The following is a 16,275-nucleotide window of genomic DNA, read 5'->3' on the forward strand; positions in this document are numbered from 1 at the left end:
AGGAGAGTTTTATTTGCATCTTTCCTTTCAAACTAGTTTCCTTTTATTACTTTTTTTTGTTTTTTTGTTTTTTTGTTTTTTTGCCTTACTGCAGTTACCGGAGCTTCCAGAATAATGCTGAATGGCAGAGGCCACTTTGCTCCTGGCTGTAGAGGGAAAGCATTCAGTCTTTTCACTCACGGTTAAGTATGATGTTAGCTGTGGTTTTCATAGATGGCCTTTTTGGGTTGGGAAGGCCCCTTGTCGTCCTGATTTGTTATGCGTTTTTATCACGAATGCGTATTCCTGGGATAAGTGCCACTTGTATAATCCTCTTTGGATGTGACTGGATTTGGTTTCTTACAGTTTGTGAAGGATTTTTGCACCTGTGTCCATGAGGGATATTGGTCTGTTATTGTCTAATGATGTCTTTGGTTTTGGCATCAAGGAAGAATCTCATACAATGAGTAAGGAAGTTTTTCTCTTTCTTTTCTGAAAGAGTTTGTAAAATGTCAGTATTGTTTCTTTAACTATTTGACAGAATTTACCACGAAAGCCATCTGGACCCGGGCTCTTCTCTGTGGGGCTATGTTCAATTATTCATTTAAAAATGGTGTAAGTCTATTCACATTTTCTTGAATCAGTTTTGATCATTTGTGTCTTTCTAGGAAGTTGTCTATTTCATCTAAATTGTCTCGTTTGTTGGAATCACATTGTTCGTAATATTCCCTTATACTCCCTTTAATTTCTGTAGGATTGGTAGTGGTGTTTCCTCTTTAATAACTGATTTTAGTCATTTGTGTCTTCTCTCCCTTTGTGTTCTTGGTCAGTCGAGCTAAAAGTTTGTCATTTTTGTTGATTTTCTCAAATAACTGAATTTTTGTTTCATTGATTTTCTCTATTTTTTCCTGTTGTTTATTCCACCAATCTCAGCTCTAATCTTTTAAGCATTTTTTTAAATGTTTATTTTTGAGAGACAGAGCATGAGTGGAGAAGGGGCAGAGAGAGAGAGGGAGACACAGAATCCAAAACAGGCTCCAGGCTCTGAGCTGTCAGCACAGAACCCGATGCAGGGCTCAACTCATGAACTGAACCATGAGATCATGACCTGAGCTGAAGTCAGACACTCAACCAACTGAACCACCCAGGCACCCCACAGCTGTAATCTTTATTATTTTCTTTATTTTACTTGCTTTGGGTTGAGTTTGCTCTGCTTTTCTAGTTTCTTAAGGTGAGAACTTAGGTTACTAAGATTTGTCTTCTTTTCTGATATGCATTGAAAGCTATAAATTTCTTTCTTTTTTTTTTTTTTTAATTTTTTTTTTAATGTTTTATTTATTTTTGAGACAGGGAGAGACAGAGCATGAACGGGAGAGGGTCACAGAGAGAGGGAGACACAGAATCGGAAGCAGGCTCCAGGCTCTGAGCCATCAGCCCAGAGCCCGACGCGGGGCTCGAACTCACGGAGCGCGAGATCGTGACCTGGCTGAAGTCGGACGCTTAACCGACTGCGCCACCCAGGCGCCCCGAAAGCTATAAATTTCAAACGAAGCCCTGCTTTTAACTGCATCTCATAGAGTTTGATACATTCTGGTTTTGTTTTAAGTAAAGACGTTTTCTAATTTCCTTTTTTTTTTTTTTTGACTCATGGCCTATTTAAAACTCTGTTGTTTCCTTTCCAAATATTTGAGGCATTTCTCAAGATTTATTTCTTTTGTTGATTTCTCTTCAATTCTGTTGTGATTGATGACTATGCTTTCTACGATTTCATTCATTTTAAGTTTACTGAGGTTCGCCTCATAGCCTGGCACATGTCTGCCCTGGAGAATGAACCATGTGTGTTTAAAAAGAATGTCTGTTCTGCCGGATGGAATATTTTATAAACGTCAGTTTGGTCAAGTTGGTGACAGTGCTGTTCATCTTCTGTATCTTTGCTTGTTTCCTGTCTAGTTCTGTCACTTATTGAGACTGGAGTATTGAAATCTGCAGCTATTGTCGAATTGTCTATTTCTCCTTTTAATTCTGTCGATTTTTGCTTAATGTAGCTTGGGGCCCTTTTGTTATGGGGGTGTCCATGTGTAATTGTTACATCTTCCTGAGATAGGGGCCTATCATTATGAAATGTCCCTCTTTGCTTTGGCAATATTTATTTATTTGTTTTTTTAAATTTTTTAATATTTATTATTGAGAGACAGAGACAGAGCATGAGCATGGGAGGGGCAGAGAGAGAGGGAGACACAGAATCTGAAGCAGGCTTCGGGCCGCGAGCTGTCAGCACAGAGCCCGAAGCGGGGCTCAAACTCACAGACCGCGAGATCATGACCTGAGCCGAAGTTGGACGCCCAACCGACTGAGCCACCCAGGCGCCCCCTGGCAATATTTCTTAAAGTCTGTTTTGTCGAATTCTAATTTACCTACTCCAGCTCTGTAAGGTTACTGTTTGCATGTATTTCCCCATCTTTTAGCTTTCAGCATAGTTGTATGCTTGAAGCCAAAGTGCATCACTTTTAGGTAATATATACTTGGATCTTGTTCTTTTAACCCATTCTAACAATCTCTGCCTCTTGATTGGGCTGTGTAGTCCATTTACATTTAATGTATTTTAAAAATTTGATATGGTTACTATTTTCTTGTTTTCTACATGTCTCATCTTTTCTTTTTCCTTCTTTCTCCTTTGTTGCCTTCTTTTGTGTTGGGTAAATACTTTCAGTGTACGATGTTGATTCCTTTGTTAATTTTTTAAACCATATTCCTTTGTTTTCTTAGTGGTTGTGTGGGAGTAGCAATATGCATCTTAACTCATTGCAAATAATTGTATATTAACACTAATCTAATGATAGTGAAATATGGAAATTTTACTCCAATCTAGTCCCATTATCTCCTCTGTCCTTATGCTATTGTCATATGTATTACATTACTATATGCTAAACCCCAAGAGTCTAGTGTTACAGTTATTGCTTCATATAATCTTATGTTTTTAAAAGAAGTTAAGGAAGAAAAGCACCTTCATAGACTCTCTTTTTTATTTATTTAAGGAATCTCTATGCACAATGTAAGCCTTGACTCAACCACCCTGAAATCAAGAGCCACACACTCCTCGAACTGAGCCAGCCAGGTGCCCCTTATAGACGTTTATGTCTGTCCCCACACTTACCATTTCTGTGCTCTTCCTTTCTTTCTGTGGATTTGAAGTTCCTCAGCATTGTTTCCTTTGAGCCTACAAGGTTTCCTTTAGTGTGTCTTCTGAAGGAGGTTCGCCACATTCTCCCAGTCTTTGTCTATCTTTGAATGTCTTTAGTTTGCCTTCGGTTCTGAGGGGTAGTTTCATGGGACATGGAATTCTTGGCTGACATTTCTTCTTTCAGCCCTTTGAAAATGCTGTCCCACTGCCTTCTCACCTCCATAATTTCAGATGAGAAGTCAGCCATTAATCACACTGCCTTCACCCTGCACGTGATGAATCCCTTTTTCCCATTTTCTCTTTGTCTTTCAACAGTTTGATTACGATGTGTCTAAATGTGAGAATTTTGTTTTCACTGATCTTGCATTTGTTAGATTCATGCTTTGCATCGAATTTGGGAAAATTTCAGCCATTATTTCTTCAAATATTCTCTCTCTCTCTGTCCCTGTCTCTTTCCTCTCCCGTCACATGGATGTTGGTGTCTCTGATGTTGTCTCACACGTTGATTCGTTTTTCTTCCTTACGTTTTCTTTCTGTCTTTAAGTTGGACAATTCCATTTGATCTGCTTGAGTCGTTAACTCTTTCTTCTGCTGTCTCAAATCTGTTGTTGAGCCCCTCTCACGAATTTTTCACTTCAGTTATTATACTTTTGAATTCCAGAATTTCCATTTTAAAAATACTCTCTCCCTTCCTCGAATTTCTCTAGTTTTGAGTCATTGTCGTCATACTTTAATTCATTAAACACAATTGTCTTTTTTAAATATTTTTTTTTTCAACGTTTATTTATTTTTGGGACAGAGAGAAACAGAGCATGAACGGGGGAGGGGCAGAGAGAGAGGGAGACACAGAATCGGAAACAGGCTCCAGGCTCTGAGCCATCAGCCCAGAGCCCGACACGGGGCTCGAACTCACGGACCGCGAGATCGTGACCTGGCTGAAGTCGGACGCTTAACCGACTGCGCCACCCAGGCGCCCCTCAATTGTCTTTTTTAAAAACAGATTTATGATCACTGCCTCGGAGTCTTGGTCTGCTGTATGCAACATCTTGTGACATTCATTGACAATTTTTATCGACCGCTTTTTATTCTGAGTACAAGTTACCCTTTCGTATTTCTCTGTATGTTTTGCAATTTGGGGTTGAAAATGGATATTGTAGATAATATTTTGAAACAGCTCTGGATTCTAATCTCCCACCCCCTGCCCTCAAGTTGTTATTTTTACTGGTTTTTGAGTAACTCTTCTGGACTGAAATGTTGAAATCCATTTTCCTCTGATGTGTCACTGTTGATGTTTCTGTTTTGTCCCCCTCCCCTTTAGAAACCCCTGCTTTTATATTTAATTCTGGCTTCCTGAGGATCATCTCTGTGTCTGCTTAGCTTAGTGGTCAGGCATTGATTGGTCAGAGGTTGTGTGCAAACACCTGGAACCTGTCAGGCTTCCACCGTCTGCCGATGAATCTGCATGTGGGCTGAGGAGCACATTTTAAGGCCAGGCAGTTTTCAAGCCTGCCTGGCATTTCCTTCCTGCCAGAACATCTCATGTCTCCTCTGTGTATGTCCACAGGCTCTCAGTAAGCCAGAGATGTGTGAATTTCTTGGACCCTCTCTGCCCTGCCCATCAGCTGGCCACACGTGGAGAGCTTACAGCCCATCACGATGGCCATCATGTTTCATGTCTCTGTCACATTTCCAGCTAATTCCCTGGTCTGTTGCTGCCCGAGCCAGGATCACAGCCTCTGCCCGATAGAATGTCTGGCTTTCCCCGTTCACTTGCCATGGAGATCGCCACTTCTTACAGACGCCGCTGCTGCTGATCGTGAGTTTTGTGTCTTCTGCTCTGAATCATGTCAGCCTCTGGCAGTGAAGCCGCTAGTTTTCATGGCCTGCCCTGCCCTGTGCTGCCCTGTTACGATGATGCACCAGCTGAGCTGGGAGTGGGGCGATGGGAGCAGTTTCGGGCAACACCACCACCTTTACTCCACATTATTCAAAGTTCACCGGTTTTTCATGCGTACATGCCTTTGGCCAGTTTCGAGGATGTTGAAATGGTTATTTTTTATCATTTTGACTAGTTTTATAGTTGTTTCAGTGACAGGATTTGGTGACCTTTTTACTATGGCATGCCAGAAGTCCACCCTCGTGGCATTATCCTCTGAAAAGAAAACTCCGAAAAACTCCGCGAGTTGTCACAGGGTGGAACTCACGGAAGGACCATCCAGGTCAAGAAGTGAGATGTTACCTGCCTCTCACAAGCCCTTCTGCCGCCTCCGTTATCACCGTTCCTCTTTCCTCGTCAAAGGGAAACACTTTCCTGATTTTCAGTTCCATAGATGGTTTTTTTCCTATTTCTGTGCTTTACGTGAGTGGAACCACACCATAAGTGTTCTCGTGGGGCTGGCTTCTTTTGTTCAACAAAATATGTGTGAGGTCCCTCAGTGTTGGTGCTATAGACGTAGTTTATGTTAAACGTTGATTAGAGTATCTGTTGGTCTTTTCTACCACTGATGGACATTTGGGTGTTCCCAGACCTCAGGGCTTATGGGTAGTGCTGTTGTGAACATTCTTGTACATGCCTTTTGGTGGACACATGCACTCATTTCTGTTGGATGGATCCCCAGCAGGGATGTTCCTGTGTGTGGTTTTAGTAGATAACGCCAAACAGTTGTCCAAAGTGGCTGTACTGATTTTGATGGGAGTGTGCCCCACCTTTTAGCCCTACTGGCGAGCATCTTTTCATAAGTAGATTGGCCATTTGGATATTCTCTTTTCTAATGTATCTGCTCAAAACCTTTACCCATTTTTTTTCTACTGAAAGGTCTTTTTCTTATACATTTGTAGAAGTTCTTTTTTTGAAGGTTAAATTTTTTTTTCATTTATTTCTTTTTGAGAGACAGAGAGAGCACGAGTGGGGAGGGGCAGAGAGAGGAGACAGAATCCAAAGCAGGCTCCAGGCTCTGAGCTGTCAGCGCAGAGCCTGATGCGGGGCCCAAACTCACAAACTGCGAGACCGTGGCCTGAGCTGAAGTCGGACGTTCCACCGACTGAGCCACCCAGGCGCCCCTGGAGAAATTCTTTATATGTCTATAAACACTTCCATTCTTGATTATGTAGCTTGTAAATATCTTCTCCTGCTCCGTATGTTTTTACTCTTCTAGTTAGGTCTTTAAAAGAGAGGAAGTGCTTGATCTTGGTGCAGTCCAAGTCGTCCTTCATGGTCCGTGCTTTCTGTTAGTTCATAACAAAATGTTTTCTCATTTCAAGTCCTTGAAGACGCTTCTCCATGCCATCTTCTAAAGGCTTTGCTATTTTACATTTGACATTTAGGTTTTCTGTCCAACTGGAACGAGTTTTTTACCTATGGTGTGAGGTAGGGATCGAGTTTGAGGTCTTTCCCTGTGTTGGGCCAGCTGACCTGACATGTTTTATTAAAAAAAGCATCCTTTTTTGATGGCATTATTTAAACTTGGCTTTGGTTGATTTTTGAGGTTGCTGTAGAGTCCCATGCAGTTGTGAGAAATAATTCGGCGAGATCCCACGTAGTCTTTATCTGGTTCCTCGCTGTGATGCCACCGCGCACAACTACGGTATAGTGACAGCTAGGATATTGACAGTGATACGTCTGGATGCAGAACATTTCCATCTCCCCAGGTTCCCTCTTGTTGCCCCGGAAGAGCCACGCTCAGCTCCCTCCCCTCAACCCCATCTCTGGACCTGCTAACCCCTCCTTGGTTCTCCAGTTCTATAATTTTGTCTTTTCAAGTATGCTATAAAAATGGGATAATACAGTACATAATTTGGGGGACTGGATTTGTTTTCAACAAAACTCCCTGGAGCTCGATCCAAGTTGTTGTTATTGTTTTTATCAATAGTCCCAGTATTATTATTATTTTTTTAAGGTTTATTTATTTTTGAAGGAGAGAGAGACAGAGCATGAATGGGGGAGGGTCAGAGAGAGAGGGAGACACAGAATCCGAAGCAGGCTCCAGGCTCCGAGCTGTCAGCACAGAGCCTGACGCAGGGCTCGAACCCACAAACCGTGAGATCATGACCTGAGCTGAAGTCGGACGCTCCACCCACTGAGCCACCCAGGCGCCCCATCCCAATATTATTTTTTAACCCAGCCTCTCTACATGGCACCCTGTGTGTGTGTACTAGGGAGTGAGTACAATTTCAAGGCTCCACAGGCTCCTAGTCATGGTTCCAGTGATATAACGTGCCCGGGGACTGAGTGTACAGGTGGACCAAAGGGTAGACGGACACATGGGGAAAACACAGACTCCCAGCTCAGTCCCCACAGCCAGGGGTTGCCAAGGAACCATGCATGTATTTCTGGGTGTTTGGTATAATTTGGGGATTGCAAGTGGAACCCGCCGCCCTGTGATCTGCGGGGGGGCTCATCTGGGCAGGGCCAGTCCCGCCCTTGCTGGTGGCGAGAACCTGGTGCCCACAGACCCTTGAGAAGCTGTGGGGTTGGTAGCAAGCGAAAAATATCTTGTCCCTCTATTTGTAGTCGTTTTGTTGAATCCCCTAACCAGCTGTCCGTTCACAGCTCTCTGAGCCAGCCAGTTGCCCTGGTGTGGCCCGGTCCAAAGCCTCTGCAGTCATGTGCCTGTTACAGGCAGAGAGTCTGACGTTCTTGACCAGGTTCACACGGTCCTGAGGCAGGATCACAGGGGGCTGGGGAGCTTTGCTGGTCCCTTAGCTTTTGCTTGTCTCCGCGGGATCTAGAGTCGGGGACAGGAGCTCTTGCCTGAGCAGGGCACGGCCAGTGACAGAACGGGTACTCCCGAGCTCTTTAAGTACCTGGCATCCTGGAAGGTCATGGGTCAGGATTTGGGGACCCGGGCTCTCGCCCCGGCCCAGAACTGGCATGTTGCAGGCTTGCTCCATTCTTCGTACGGCCATAAACGGACGGGTGAGTGACTGGAAGAGAATGGCCGTGTGGACGGGGCTTCGAAGAAACAGGAACAGGAAGGCCCAGCTCAAGAGATTAATGTCCTCAAGTGGCATATGGGGACCCTAAGGCCCAGAGAGGTGGCTTGCCCAAGTGCATGGAACCGGGCAGCAGCAGAACTGAGGCTTGGCCCCACCCGCCTGAGTACAGGTTCAGGTTTCCTTCCACCAGTCACCCCAGAGAGGCAGGGTGTCGACCAGGGGTCAGGTCACCTCTCGTGACCCGGTAGACGGGGCGGTTTAAGCCCTGCCAGGCCCACGCAGCAGATCCAGGAGCCGAGGTCCTGGGGTTGGGGGTCTCCATCCATGGCTGCCACTAACTGCGGCCTCCGGTGAGTTACTCCTGGCAGCAAACATTTATTCTGCACCTGCTGTGTGCCTGGCCCCGTGTTGCACCCCGAGGGAACCAGAGTTGGGTAAGACTCCGTGGTCCCTGACATGAGGGGGTTTCCAGCCCTCCTCAGTGTTCTCATCTGTAAAGGGGCGGGTTTAGGGCCCACACGTCTGAAGGCTGCACTGGGCTGGGCCCCCCAGCCCCCCGGGCCGTGTCCATCCCGGCTCTGTGTCCACAAGCAGGCTGCTGGGTTGGTTGTCCGCGGGCACCGGTGGGCAGTGAGAACAGAGCGGAGGGTGTTCTGGAGACCTGTGTGGGCAGCAGCCTCGCCGGTCGCCGTGTGGGCCCCGCACCCAGGACGTTTCCAGGCTGCAGCTAAAGCCTGGGCCAGGGAGCCCGGGAAATGTTTAACTTTGAAAAATGGACCTTCACAGCTCATTAGGCCTCAGCGGCGCGGCCCGGCGCCTCGGGCGGCTGGGGAAGAGGGAGACGCCACGGCATGAAATCACTGAAGTATTTAAAGGCCAATTCTGCATTCCTGACCGGCGGCGTCTGCTTGCCGAGCCCGGCAGTGCTGGGGCCCGGGACAGGCTGGTGCACGGGTGCCCAGGGCCGCCAGGATGGCCGGGGTGGTGCCGCCACCGAGGCCTCCCGCCGTCCTCCACTGCACGTGGTGACCCAGTCCCGGGTCAGACCCTCCTGGCGTCTGCCGTTTCCTGGCTCCGTGACCTTGGACAAGCCATTTCTGACTCTAGGCTTCAGTTTCCCCACTCGCACTGTGGCTGGTGTGCCACGTGGGAGACAGGGTGAAGGCGGAGGCTGCCCGTGAGGGACAGGCAGGGGGCACCGCAGCCCCCCGCGGGGACGGGAGCCTTTGTCCTGGAGGCACGGGGGCTGCGGGCACCCACCCCCTGCGACACCCACCTTCTAATTCGCAGAGCCCGGGTCCCCGGGGCCCGGACTGTTCTGGCCAGGACTGGGCTCGTGGCTGCTGTGTTGAGAAGGGCTGAGGCCCCTCCCTCTGTCCTCCTGTTGGCTCACTGTCCATCCTGGGGGCCGGGCGGCCTTGCTTCTCTTTCCCCTGCTGGGAGGGAGGACCTGTGGCCTGCAGGCAGGGGTGCGGTGGGGTGGGGGCTGGGGGTGTGCCTGAGTGGAGCTGAGGAGGAGGCAGCCAGGAGACGCCAGAGCCGATCAGCAGCGCCGACGGCCGTAATGCTCCAAACTGGGACAGCCAGGTTGCACTGTCTTCTCGTCATATGCATCTGATGCGGAGCCTGCACCTGCCCCTGGCTGGGTGGAGGGTAGAGGGCCAGGGTTCCACCAGGCAAGGGTGTCTTCTGGACTCTTGAGGCCCTCCCGCCCCCACCCCAACCCTCACCAGCTCTGGAACTTTCCGAGGGCTCGGCGGCCTTACGCAAGTGAACTCCTTTCTCCGAGCCTCTGTGTCTTTCGTTGGAAATTGGGGGAAGCTTCCTGAATCCCTATCCCGGAGGTGTGGAATTGGAGGAGAGCAAAAGAAGGCCTCCTTCCTTTCCCAGTGCGGGAGGGGACAGCGGTCAGGGCCTCCCCTCCGTGCTCGTGTGGACAGCTCAGCGGTGGCCACAGCCCCAGCCGACACAGACAGACAGGTGTGCCCACACGCGCCCCGCCGGCCCGTCCCCATGGCAACCCCGGGCGCAGAGCAGGTGTCTGGGAGACCCCAATTGGTGCTGACAGGTGGGGCCCACGTGACAGGCTCCCCAGAGGCGGCCCAGCCAATCAGGGCCCCTGGGCAGAGGCTCCAGGAAGATGTGAAGTTGTACCCCTGTTCCCAGCAGATGCTGCTAACACACACACAGGCTGTTTGTGGTCGATCCTGCTTTGGGGAGAGGGAAACTGAGGCTCCAACCGCCAGCCCAGGCCGACGCGGGCCCCGCCCACCCCCGTCTGGAAGGCGTGGGGCTCCGCCCACACGCCCCTCCGCCCCCCACGGGGGTCTCGGACCTCCCCTTGTCTTAGAGCAGGGTGCCGCCCCTGCCAGGCGACTTCCCCGTTTCCTCTGCCACTTGGCTAATTGTCCGAGACCTTTGCTGCAGGACCGGGCTGCTAGGCCCAGCTCCTCCCCATCTGCCCTGAAGTCATGAGCTCGGCTGGCAGGGTTCCCATGGCAACAGTGGTGCGTCACAGAGGCCGGGAGGAGGCAGGGGGGGTGGGCCGGAGGGGGTGGGATTCCTGGCTTCTCAGTCACCCACAGGCCTGGGCTGTGGCCCTGGAAGTGGGTCCTGGGTGTCCTCCAGCCGCCCGGAGCCGGGAAGCCAGGCCCCCACCCCGCACCCCCCACCCACAGGTGCACCCGCCTGCCCAGAGACGGGGACCCTTGTGGAGTGAGCACGGTCACCACCGTTGGCCGGCTGGTCCTTGGCAAGCTTACACCAGCGTCGAGGGCCACTGGCCACACCTCTCCCCCGTTGGGGTCCTGTGACTTCGCGGCTGCCCCTGTAGTGCTGGGGGCTTTGGAACCGGCCTCGTTGGCACTGGCTCCAGATTCATTCCTGGAAAAAAACCAAACAAACCCTTTCCGTCAGACTCCTGTCTCCCCGACCCCGGCCGTCTGCAGGCCGGGGTGTGGCTGCTGCCCACTGCGTGGCCCCCGGTGCTCAGGGGAGAGCCAAGTACCATAGAAGCTGGTTTGCAGGGGAGAGTAAAGTGCCGTAGGAGCTGGTTGTGCCTCCGTGCCCCGCAGCTGTCGTTTCACATCCCGAGGCGTTGTAGGCACACAGCGCCGTGAAAGCCATGAGTCCCATGTGTGTGCCCGGCACGCGCACGGAGGGACTGTCCTCCCGTGTCCCAGCCAGGCCAGGGCTGTGACCATTGTCCTCTTGCTCACTGGGTCCACTCGCACCCTCCTGCTGACTCAGGTGCTGGGAGCCTTTGCTCCTACTCTGGTCCGGGGTAGGAGCACCGGAGCAGCCCTGTCCAGCCCCCTCCCAATGCCAGCGCACCCCTCCCCCTTGGGGCTGCCCCCGCAAGGGTCAGGGGCCCACGCGGCAGGCAGGAGCGAGCTCACTGACACAGACTCATGCCAGACCCTGCCCAGAGGCAGAGGAGTGGACACAGACCCCTGCTCATGGCCCCGGCTTGTAGACCTGGCCTGGTCGTGGCTTCGCTGATCCCCAGTCATTCACCCACAAACATCCCCTCGGCAAATCTTGCTGGGCCCCCCCTGTGCCAGGCCCAGGGGCCTGCGTGACAAAGGCCGTGCCCTGGTGAAGTGTGCACTTACTGAGCTCCTGCTGTGTGCTAAGGCCTGTGCTGGCGCGGACCCTGGGGCGCAGCCGTGGGGGAGACGGATGTGATTCCCATCCGTAGGGAGTTGACAGTCAGTGGGGGTGATATGAGGGAGCACAGAAAAGGGAACTCGGGCAGGGAATCTGCTTATAACCATTGGGTGGCTTCCTTAGGTAGGACAGCCTGGGAAGGCTTCTTGGAAGAGGTGGCATTGAGCTGACTGGTCCAGGCCAGTGTTCAAGGCTGAGCCCCCTGCCACTCAGTTGGAGACCCTGGGGAACCACTGCTCTCTGTGACCTGGGCTCGCTGGCAGGGGTGGGGAGAATGCGCTGGAAGCTAGGGATGGCCCTCTTCCCCGGGCGCAGAGGAGAGGAGCCCCCACCGTTCTTGGCAGGAAAGATGGTGCCCAGCCAGACTCCAGAGGGGGCAGGGGCAGGGTCGCGCGCCCATATTGCCACGCACAGAAGGCAGATGAGCCTGAGACCGTGGCCCGGCTGCTGGGCTGGGGCGGGGCGTGTAGGACGGAGCCCCTGCTGCCTTCCACGAGCTGGAATGCGGCCCCAAGGTGGGCCTGGGGTGAGTGTTCCTGTCCCCGCTGGCCTTCCGGCTTCTCGGGGGACCGTTTTCTCATCTGTCGAGAGGGTTCACGGCGAGAAAGGACAGCCGGTGGACCCCAGGACGTGTGTGTGATCGGCATCTGCCAAATTCACTCTCTTCCCCCGTGACCTCGGGCCCTTTTCAGGGGTGTCCCCCACCCCCACCCGTTCTTCTGGGAGCATGTTCGTGCGGTGTTTATCCCCAGCAGATCACCTGTGGATCTGGGAACGGGGTGCCGGAAGCAACCCGTGGGCCTCCCCACCAGGCGCCACGTCCCGCAGGGAGGCGGCCTGCCTAATGGGGGCTGCTGGGCAGGGTGACCAGTGGGGATCGCAGCGAGCTGTCCCCTGCTCCTCGGTTTCCACACCTGTAGAGTGGGTCCAAAAACAGGCCTCACCTCCTAGAGAAGTAAGGCCTGGAAGGTAGTCAGGGCCCCATGAGCTCACAGACAACTGCCCTCATCGCCGTCGGCACTGGAGGTCAGCTCGAGGCAGTGGGCAGAGACACAGGCACCCAGGCTGGTTGGACGCGGGCTGGGGGCCAGGCTTCCTGCAAGCACCGGCCTGGATGGCCTTTAGGAAGGAGCAGGAGGCAGCGAGGGGACACGGCTGCCTTCCGAACCTGCCTCTGGCCGGTATTTTCCAGGGCACCCCGTACAGCTGTCCCTGGCTCTTCTGGATGTCTCACGTCTGTCTGCGCGCCTTTTTCTGTCACGCCCGCGATGCAACATCTCACCGAAGTTTAGCTAATTAGAGTCCGAGGGAACCTCAGCCTCATTTCAGCGCACAAGCAGATCCCAAGCCTCATTTTCGTATTTCTAATAAGCACGTATCAGATTTACGGCTCTCATATCCCCCTCGTGAGGTGAATGCCTCCTGGAGATCCCTGCCTCCATTTTGCCGCAGTCCCCCCGCCTCCCCGGCTGCACCCCCGAGCTCCGTCTGGCTCTGCTCAGCAGATTGGCACGAGGGGTCCTGTCGGGAGGCAGGCCGGGCTGCAGAGCCGGGCGGGGGTCCGCCCGCCGTCCTGGACCACAGTGTGCCAGTCAGCGCACACGCGTGGATTTCCCTTCTGGCCAGGCATTTAAGCGTGTATAATGGCCTGTTGCTGAGTTTTTGATTTTGAAAGCTGTCTCCGGATGTCTACACCGAAGAAGGTACGGAGAGGCTGCCGGGGGCAGGAGGAGGCCATGGATCGCCACCCAGAGCTGAGCGTGTCGGCTCCTTAGAGAATTTCCTTCTGGTCTTTGTTCTCTCTGAGATGAGAGTTGGCTACAGAGTTGGTATCAGTTATGCTCAAAAAAAAAGCGTGTAAGAAATTGACGTGTAGCCTACATACAGAAAAGTTCGGAAACCCCAGGTTACCGCTGGGTGCGTTTCTGACGTGGTCTGGCCAGTACCGGGGTCCAGAGGAGGCAGGACGGCACCCCGGGGCCTTCTCAGGCCTGCCTGGGCCAGTCCCCTCCCAGAGCAGTCAGTGTGGACCCGTCTGTCGCTGTGGGTCTGTCCATCTTTGCACGCTCGTGTAAGCGGACTCATAGGTCACGCGCTCTTTATGTCTGGCCTCTCGTGCTGAACATTTTGCTGGTGAGGTTCACTTGCCCTTGGTGTTGGACGCGACAGTTTTCCTGTCCTCCCCGCCGAATGCCATTCCTGCTATGGAGACACCCCGTCCGCGCCCCCCTTCTCCCGCTGCTAGACCTCCAGGCCGCGTGAGTTTGGGCTGCTCTGAACTGTGTTGTTAAGAGCACCCCCGACCGTGTGTTTACTGGATTTGTGTTTGTGTCTCCGTCTGGGAACGGACTTGCTGGGTCCGATCGCTCGCTGATCTTGAGCGATTTCCAAGTTGCAGAGTATTCATCAACATCACCAAAATGACGGTGCAGTATTCCGTGAGGGTGTGCTATAATTGATGTAGTCATTCTCTCCCTTCGTGTTCTCTTCTATATTAAGTGGCTGTGGAGATCTTTGGCCATATATCTGTTCTCCTCTTTGGGGTTATTTCCTTACGATTGGTTCTTGGGAGGAAGACTCCTGGCTCAAGGTCACGGGCTTTCCTCCCACACCCCCGTGATTTTGTACGGTTGCGAGACGTAACTCACGGTACGTGCAGGATAATACAGAAAAACCACGGATGAGGAACGGAAGGAAGAAACCATCGAGCGGACGAATGAGTGACCACGGTCGAGGTTAAGACATGGTCCAGGGAGCCTGCACGGGTTCTCCTCCCTGATCACAGCCCTGTTTTCCTTCCCGAGCGAGGCAGCTCGCATCCCCAAACAACTGATCCTGGGTCAGCCTGTGTTTGACCTTCATAGAAATGTACCCGACCATTGCAGACGTCGTCCTGCCTCTGGCCTCGTGCTGTCGACCGACGCCGTTTGGGGAGGGTCTGCCTACCGTCATGAGGTGCTCCTGGTACGTCTTCGCTCGGTCCCAGAACTGGATCAGGGTCGTTTCCGGGGCGGGGCTGGGATGCACCTGTCCGGATCCCTTCCGCTGTGCGTGTGCCAGAGTGTAAGGTTTGCCCCTGGCGGTGTGTGCGGCTTCGCACCGCGTTGCATCCCAGCGTGGTGGTAAACCTCCCGCCAGGGCAGAGGACGATAGTGACACCTTCCCTAACACAAGGTGCCGTTACACTTTTCTCTTGTGGTTTGGGTTCCCGGTCATTGGGATGCCCTTGTTTGTGAAATGCCTTTTCAGGACCTCTCCCCGTTTTATTATCGAGGCATCTCCCATCTGCGTGAACTGGTAACAGCTCACGGGTTCCTGGGGAGACAGCATTCTCTCTGCAAGTAGAAAGATGTCCACCTTTCAACATTCGTGGCTTGCATTCTTACTCTTTTATAGTATATTTTTAAGAGCAGAAATTCTTTTACATAGTACGGTTTATCAACATGTTCTCAGGTGAGTGGGAAACAACCCTTCCCTGCGTCCAGGGCATCAATATATTTTTTTATGCTATCCTTCTAAAATATGCAAGTCCTTTTCCCAGTTAGGTCCGTAATCAACCTGGAATCCGTTTTGTGTGTGGCGTGAGGTAGGGGTAGGGGTGTGGCGTGAGGTAGGGGTTCCCCCCCTCCCCGTACGCAAATCCAACTTCTCGGCAAATTCTCCATTCCTTCCCTTGCCTCCTTTGTCCTATCAAGGGCTAATTCCTAGGTCAGTTTCTGAGTTTTCTGTTTTGATCCCTGGGTTCATTTGTTTGATCTCGTAGCAAGACCACACTGGCTCAGTTACTGCAGCTGCATAATAAATTATAACTATCGGATAGAGTTACCCCCCCCCCCCCCCCCCCCACTCAGCCTGGTTATTTACGGCCATAACTCAGAGTCAGCTTCTCAAGTTCCGTGCAAAGAAAAAAATCTGCTGGGATTTTGATTGCAATTGCAGGGAATCTATAGATCAATTTGCAGTGTTGACTTTTTAATAAATGTTTATTTTCTACTTACTGCAGATGTATACAAATCCTGTCCATGTTTGTGTATGGATTTCATATTCAGCACTCTAAGTAAGCTCTCTTATCCATTACTGTATTTATGCGTTCTTTGGGATTTTTTTTTTTTTTTTGTGCACAATTATACCACCTGTGAATAACTACAGTTTTGTTTCCTCCTTTCTGAAGTGTATCATTTTTATTTCTTTTTCCTGCCTTACTAATGGCTGAGACCACTAGCGGAGCGTTGAACAGAGGTGATGGTAACTGGCCTCCCTGTGCTGTTCCCGATCTCGAAGGAAAAGTTCTAGTTTACCATTTGGCGAGCTGTCTGCTGCAAGCTATGCTCATTTTAAGAGCTTTTGATCCGTATTGCCAAAGGACTTTCCAAAAGAACTCTGCCAGTTTCCCCATGACCTTGCCAGCACTGGGTATTATCTTTAGAGGGTTTTTTGTTTGTTTGTTTGTTTGTTTGTTTTTGGGGGGGGTGTTTTTGTTTTTAGATAGTTGTTTCTTTAATGAGCCTAAA

General features: G+C 51.5%; 1 protein-coding gene across 4 annotated transcripts in view; it reads left to right on the forward strand.

Annotated features, from left to right (window-relative positions):
* Window positions 1-16,275, forward strand: part of ELFN1 (extracellular leucine rich repeat and fibronectin type III domain containing 1) — a 69,977-nt gene that overhangs the window by 15,643 nt on the left and 38,059 nt on the right. The window contains exon 1 of one of the 4 annotated variants that reach the window (XM_045460150.1): window positions 7,496-8,075. The exons of the other annotated variants lie outside the window; for them this stretch is intronic. The gene's annotated coding sequence lies outside the window, so the exon portion shown is untranslated. Of the gene's footprint in view, window positions 1-7,495; window positions 8,076-16,275 lie in introns of those variants that run through there. 4 annotated transcript variants of the gene reach the window in all.

The sequence above is a fragment of the Leopardus geoffroyi genome, chromosome E3 (genome assembly GCF_018350155.1).
Source record: "Leopardus geoffroyi isolate Oge1 chromosome E3, O.geoffroyi_Oge1_pat1.0, whole genome shotgun sequence".
Classification (NCBI taxonomy): Eukaryota; Metazoa; Chordata; class Mammalia; order Carnivora; family Felidae; genus Leopardus; species Leopardus geoffroyi.